Source organism: Phocoena sinus, chromosome 9, assembly GCF_008692025.1.
Source record: "Phocoena sinus isolate mPhoSin1 chromosome 9, mPhoSin1.pri, whole genome shotgun sequence".
Classification (NCBI taxonomy): domain Eukaryota; kingdom Metazoa; phylum Chordata; class Mammalia; order Artiodactyla; family Phocoenidae; genus Phocoena; species Phocoena sinus.
This window is the reverse complement of record NC_045771.1, coordinates 24712747-24720056: the sequence shown is the minus strand read 5'-3', so window position 1 is coordinate 24720056 and position 7310 is coordinate 24712747.

Here is a 7310-nt window from a genome sequence, read left to right as displayed (position 1 = left end):
TTCCTTACAGGCCACTGTACTTGCTAATAGTGCCTGAAGAAAGTGTAACGGTACGATAAGGTAAAATGTGTCCCATGGAACGAACAAACCCCCGGCTGCTGAATGGGCACCTTGAGCTCTCCACCTTTTGCTTGCTCTTCCCTGAGAACTGTCTGGTGAACTCCATGGGTGTCTTTACTGTCAAAACTTCAAGCCCAAAAGGGACAAAAATTGCACTACATTAACATGTTTACCTAATAAGAAATGAGTTCAACCAATTATTACCCTGTGTTCATTTCCTTTTTTGGATTCATCTGGAAAATTTAATTAAGCCAGGTCAAATCTTCTGATTGAACATAAAAGCTAATAAAGTTCCTTCTCTATCTCCCTTATAATTGTAATGTAATCTAAACGCTAGCACTCGCTATTGTCAAATAATTTTTCTAAGGGTGTTTGCATCAGTATTCAAATTGAATGGAAATCCTTTGAGATGGAAAGGAAGGAAGCTTAAATGTATTCCTTTGCCAGTATACTCAATAAGGGCAGGACTCTGGAGCCTAAGTGCCTAGGTTAGAAACCCAGCTCTGTACCCACCAGCTATGTGATGACGGCAGGTTATCTAACCTCTGTGACTGTTTCATTGTCAATGAAGTGGGACTAGCAGCAAAGATGTTAAGAGGATAAAATGAATTAATAACTGAAAGCATTTAGAACAGTACCTGACATGTTATGATAAGTTGTTAAATAAACAGAAAAAAAAAATCAAATGACTCTCTTATGACTTACTCTAAAGAAAAAAAATAATAATGGCGGGCGGACAAGGAAATCACTACCTTGAGCATTATTTTACCAGCTACTTTCATGGTTCACCTGGTCTCACTGCATCTCTCCAAAATCCTCCTCTTTGGGGGACCGCACCCTCCCCCTGCAAAGGTAGCATCCATACAGGTGATTCTGGGCATGAGGCCAAAACTCTCATCTCTTCTCTTCCTTTTTGACATTCTCTCTGATTTTGGGGGAGAAATACCTCAGGCTTGCCTCTGTGAGAGGAACTTAATACGCCCCTTCCAAGTGTTATCTGTGGTATTTATGGGGGCTCCACGGAACAGCAAACCCTGGGGCCGTGAAAAAATAGGATCCAGAAATGGTTTCACAGGTCCACAGCTCTCTGGCATCTTGGTGAAATGCTGACCCTGCCATCCACAGGGATGGGGGTCAGTGATGAAGTGGACCAAAGGCAGAGGGATGTGCATATATACACAAGTGCCTATAAATACACACACAGTGGCCACTCACCCAAAATAGTTTGTCCTTCCACCCTTTCCTCCCTGAAGGTGCTGCACATACGCCCATTGCCGGGCACAGTCTGGTCCAGCTCACAAGTTCCCTCCTCAGAAAGACTGTCTCCTCAGAAAGATCAAACTAACGCCCACAACAGTGGCTAGCACATGATAGATAACTAAAACATAGTTACACAGAGATGAAAGAATGATCTGTTTCTTCACAAAGCCAAAAAGACAGTCTCATCATCTTTTTTTGAGGGGAGGTAACACACTTACATGGTTCAAAAGTCAAGTAATACAAAAGGATTTACAGTGAAAAATCTCCTGTATCCTTAGCCCCCATTTGTCCTCTTCTCCTCCCAGAAGCAACTGATATTCTCAGTTTCTTGTGTATCCTACAGAGATATTTGCATTTGCCGACCAGTATATATATAGTCTGTTCTCCCTGCCTCATCTGTGACCATTTTAAACAATCTTCTGTTGTCTTGCTCTGTTTTCCCAGAGCTCTTATAACTTTGGTTTGTGTTTTGCCTATGTTTAAAACTGAGTATCGCTGAGCTTATGGAATTACCAAATCAAAGAATTATTGAGTTCTTGTAAGTTGAAAGCTCCTCTGGTGTTTTTCAAAAATGTTTCTATTTATAAAAATTTATTTTGCAACTCATTTTTCAGAAAAGTCTTTGTTGCATAAAGCAAATAAATGTAAAATCTGCAGGTAAGTTTATGAGCACATAACCTTTCTATGGTCTAGGATATTTTAAGGAAAGGCTCAGAAACATACCAGTGGTGAGCTGAGGGGTATTTTTATATTTAAGATCAATGTGAAAGTGAATTTTAAGCACAGAGGGCTTCTTGTAGCAATTAACCACTTTTAACCTTTGGTTGTTTTCTGGAACTACTGACATGGGTTAAAAATCTCAATGTCCTGTGTGATTCAGATCTAATTATGCTGTTTGGGCCTCTAATGCCAACATTCTTTTATTTTCTACCCACTCAACTACAGGAAGCCCTGACTTCTCCCTTTCCTCCTTCTCAGAGCACTTTCTTTTACTTGTCCAGTTCCCCTCCCAGTGGTATACGAATCTCTACCCTGTTTCTTTACCCCATTTTCAGATTTTCAAAATTTCTTTGAGGTATACCCACGCTTTAAAGTGATGAACCACATGAGGCCCGAGAGGAGACCGAGAATCTATCACTTATAAAATTCAAGTCTTATGTAGGGGTCAGCAAACTATGGTCCGTGGCTGTAAGTAAGGCATTTTTTTACATTTTAAAAGCATTATTAATTCAGAATGAAGTGCTCTTACAAAACAGAGTATTCGAAAAGTGAAGGCAAACTTCTAAAACATGATAGCAAAAGTGTTTTGTACCATTAAATTTTAAAAATTAAAACCATTTAAAACTAAAAAAAATAAAAAATAAAATAAAAGTGATGAACCACAGAACAGGTTAAAACCAGTGCTGTGTCTTGGATATAGGAATCATTTCTAAATTAATTGACTTAAAGTCAGTACTTTCCCACCATGGAAGCCTATTACGGAAGTGAATAAAACTGTAGAGTAATGAATTAAAAGATAATTTTGCATTTTATACCATTTGCCATATTTGACTCACAAATTTCACATTTAAATAAAAGAAGTTGGGGCTGAAATAGAAAACCATTACATGAGGGAAAAAGAAAAGTACTTAATAGAAATTTAATTATCAAGGGCAGGTATATTTCTCTTAAATGGAAAATAACTTACTTTTGACAAAAGTATTCAAACAAGTGACTTATGAAAATATTAGTTATGCATTAAAACATGAGTGGGGTTTTTTTGCTCAATTTGTAAATTGCCTTGGAAAACTTGGGGTTTTTTCCCAACCTGTGGCCAACCAAACTGTATTCTTTGTACTTTGTCTCCTACTGCAGGGAGCCTATGTTCCAGACAAAAACTGGATAGAAGAATCAGAAAGTGTTAACTGTAGAGTTTTGAAATTTTTATTCAATATTATATTTTTATATTATAGAAATTGTGATTATATCATTCAAATATAAATATATACGTGTGTGTATATTTTTTATAATAGAAACTACAGAAAGCAAACCAATGCTTGGCAACATTTCCTTGGCTGGAAGAAATATGCAGAATACCCAGTGATTCTCAAATAGAGGTTCACCCCTAGGGGCGTGTTGGAACTTCAGACAAAAGGGAGAGGAAGATGTAAATTTTTTATATCAACTGTAGGCAAGAATGTTAAAGAGCTGCAAAACATTGGTGTCTGGGGGATATAATGAGGGTAAGTGAGCATCAGGGCTCTTTGGGCTAAAGGGACCGTCTCTGGGCTCCTGTCCCGAGCTCATGATTGTAACATCAACATTCGACCATCAGTGTGTGCCAGGCCCTGGGCTGAGCACTTTGGCACCATCTCATTTAATCCTCCCCTGACCCTCGATGTACATACTATTAATACCTCATTTTACGGATGAAGGAATGGATGCTTCAGGGGCTCAGATAACTTACCCAAGATCACACAGGGAGGAAACTCAAAGCCAAAATTTGAAAAAAGACATCCATGCTCTTAATCATCTTACTCTATCCTACTCTACTGGAAAGGGTTGATTTTTGCCTTTCATTAAAACATTCCCGGACTTCCCTGGTGGCTCAGTGGTTAAGAATCCACCTGCCAATGCAGGGAACACGGGTTCGAGCCCTGGCCCGGGAAGATCCCACATGCCGCGGAGCAACTAAGCCCGTGCACCACAACTACTGAGCCTGCGCTCTAGAGCCCGTGAGCCACAACTACTGAACCTGCGTGCCACAACTACTGAAGCCCGTGCACCTAGAGCCCATGCTCTGCAACAAGAGAAGCCACTGCAATGAGAAGCCCGTGTACTGCAATGAAGACCGAATGCAGGCAAAAATAAATAAATAAATTTTAAAAATTAAAAAAACAAAAAAACATTCCTATTAATCCTGTTGCTATATTTGACTGGAATTACTTTATATAGTCTCTTCTCTTAAACAGTATCATTTCTTAAGAGCTATATTCCAAAATTATTTTGGTATTCAGTGTAAACTAGTAGTCATGGGTTACATTAGGATTCAAATTGTGAAATTACTGGCTCCCTATAAATTAGATCTGTCATGAGGTATATAATGAAAGCTCTTTTGTCTAATAGGAAAATAATACTAACTAATCATATTGAATATGGTATGCTAGGTGTGTTCTGAGAGCTTTAAGTTTATTAATTGAAATTGACTTGATCTCATTAAGAGCTGTATGAGGCAGGTGCTATTATTATATCCAATTTATGGATGAGAAACTGAAAATGCTTTTTGAAGACCTACGAACATATGTAATCCCTAAAAATATATGAATAAAATGCTGCAAAATAAAAACAAATGCTTAATAAAATGTCTAGCATGTATAGCCTTACATAGGTTCTATTAATTATTGAATCTAACATACTTAAAATCCTTATTGTACCTGAAAACAATTTGTAGGATAGATTTTTCTCACTTGCAGGAATCCCTGAGTATATTCATGGTGCTTGCTAAGACATCACTGCCAACTTCTACATTAAATGAGTTACTCATAGCCAAATAACTCAAAAACAAAATTATAGAAATCTCTCAAAATTCTCACGGAAAAAAAAAACGAAAACAATGAGAAAGGTGTTGGGGCATTTCCCAAAGAAAAGGAAAGGGCTATGAAGGGGCTAAAACCATCACGGCTGGTGATGCGACAAATTACGGAGCCTGGAAGAGCTAAGGACTTTACATTCACCTTGTTCAAGTTCACTCTAAGTTTAAGATCCACCAAAGAACCATGAAATAAGATTTGAAAGCTGATGATCCTGCTCTGTTCCCTGCTGGCTGTGTGACCCTGAGCAAAGCCCTTGGCTGCCCTGTCAAGGTTAAACAAGATGGTGTATTGGAAAACGCTTTGCCAACTATAATTTCTGTGGATGTTACAATACAGCCGCCAAGTCCAGCAACACCATTTTTCTCTTACTGAGGGAAGGACAATAAAAATTCTAAGATGCTTTTAGAAGAAATTTTGTTTTCTTACCATTTAGTAAATACGATGCTCCACCAAAATGCTGCCAAGTAGATATCTTCCCTTGGGAGTCTTTGTATAAATGGCTAAGAATAATGAGCCTATCGACCTCCCACAAATGAGCATTTCTTTGATGCCAGAGAAGTTCACCTATTTAAACAGTTTCAACATACTCTCTGAGATATTATTTGTACCTGCCAGATCTCATCAAGGTGTTTTGGACACTGTGGCAGCCACCGGCCTCTGGGGAAGGTCCGGCCAAAGACCTAAAGGCAACTGTCCGCTCTGTTTTTCTCAAAAGCCCAAGTTCGGGAGCTGCTTATTGGACGGCCCTGGACTGTGTAAGCCTCAGAGATGCCCCCGTCATTCAAGGCTTGGGTCTGAGCGGAAGAGACACAGACCTGCTTTCCTCTGGTCTAGTGAGGAGACGGCACAGTCTGCCAGCCAGAGACTTTCCCTGGTTTCCCTCGGCTTCAAAACTTTAAGGGGACCAAAGCAAGGGGTGCCTGCAGGCCCATCCTAACACAGAGGTCACTGGAGATTAAATAAGGAGAAGCAGAGAGAGAGGAGGTGGAGGATGGAATCCAGTGATTCTCCATCTATGTGCCTATTAATTTCGACAATATTCTCACCTGGCCGAGTGGAGCCTACAACACCGAGTGCAGCCAAATCTCAACTCTCCCTCCTCTTAGTTAAACCGTCGGTCTTCCCAGCCCAATATTTGTTTCTGCCATATGTACGCATTATGCATAGCATTTATATTTTCCACCTGGGAGAGACTTGGGATGATGAGACGGGAGGAGGATGAAGCAGGGAAAAGAAGAGGAAAGAGCAAAGGGTAAAAGGTGTTTGTTCTGTCTCTGCCTCCTGCTCTTCCTCCCCATTCTCGGAGGGAGAAAGGGCCAGAAACTAGTGGAATAGTTCAAGAGAGAGCTGGTGTAGCTCCAGACCAGCAGAGCTGCTACCCGGCTCAGGGGGCAACATTCAGAGCTGTGGAGGCCATTCTCCCAGCCCCTTTAAGAAGGCAGGACCGGGCTTCCCTGGTGGCGCAGTGGTTGAGAGTCCGCCTGCCGATGCAGGGGACACGGGTTCGTGCCCCGGTCCGGGAAGATCCCACATGCCGCGGAGCGGCTGGGCCCATGAGCCATGGCCGCTGAGCCTGCGCATCCGGAGCCTGTGCTCCGCACTGGGAGAGGCCAGAACAGTGAGAGGCCCACGTACCACAAAAAAAAAAAAAAGAAGACAGGAACTCCTGAACCCCAGAAGCAGTGGAAACATATGGGAGATAGAATAGAGATGATCCAAATGGAAGGTGCAGTGACCACCACTGCCAGGCTAGTCCAAAGACATGCATAAAACCCCAGAAATAACACAAGTGACCTCAAGAGGCCACCAGAGTCAGGCAGGTGGGGTCTCCGGCTACCATAGCTTATCCCCTAATGACAAACATAGCCAGAGACACCTTGGTGACATTGATGACATTACTCCCCTCACGAATCAATATCTGTGTCTTACAGCCCTGGTCCGCATCACAGCTCCCTTCCTCAAGGGGGGAAGCCTTCTGCTCCCACTGGAGGTTCACTTGTGGCGCCACAAAACCCTTTCCTGTATGTGATATAAAAGTCAGTTCAACTTGGTTCCTGGCTCTTCATCAGAAATTCAAAACAAGGGAATGAGTTAAGAACGTTTTTTATCTTTCTAATGAGACAAAGAGGATAGAAATTAGGCACAAAAACTAACACACCTCATCCAACTCTGGCTCCCATGTGAGCTGTGTAACAAGGACTCTGAGCCTGCCATATAGCACGTCTTTGGAAAGACAAGCATGGATACAAACTCACCAATGCACCTAATTAGCTGCCATGGTGATCTCCTTAAGCTTGAAACATCTAATTCCTTCTTTCCAGGGCTGAAATTGTTACGAATCACTGTTTCTATATTTAAACGTTTGGTTTTCTTATGATACTAAAACATAAACGTGACTGCTTTTAGCTTCTCACAGAT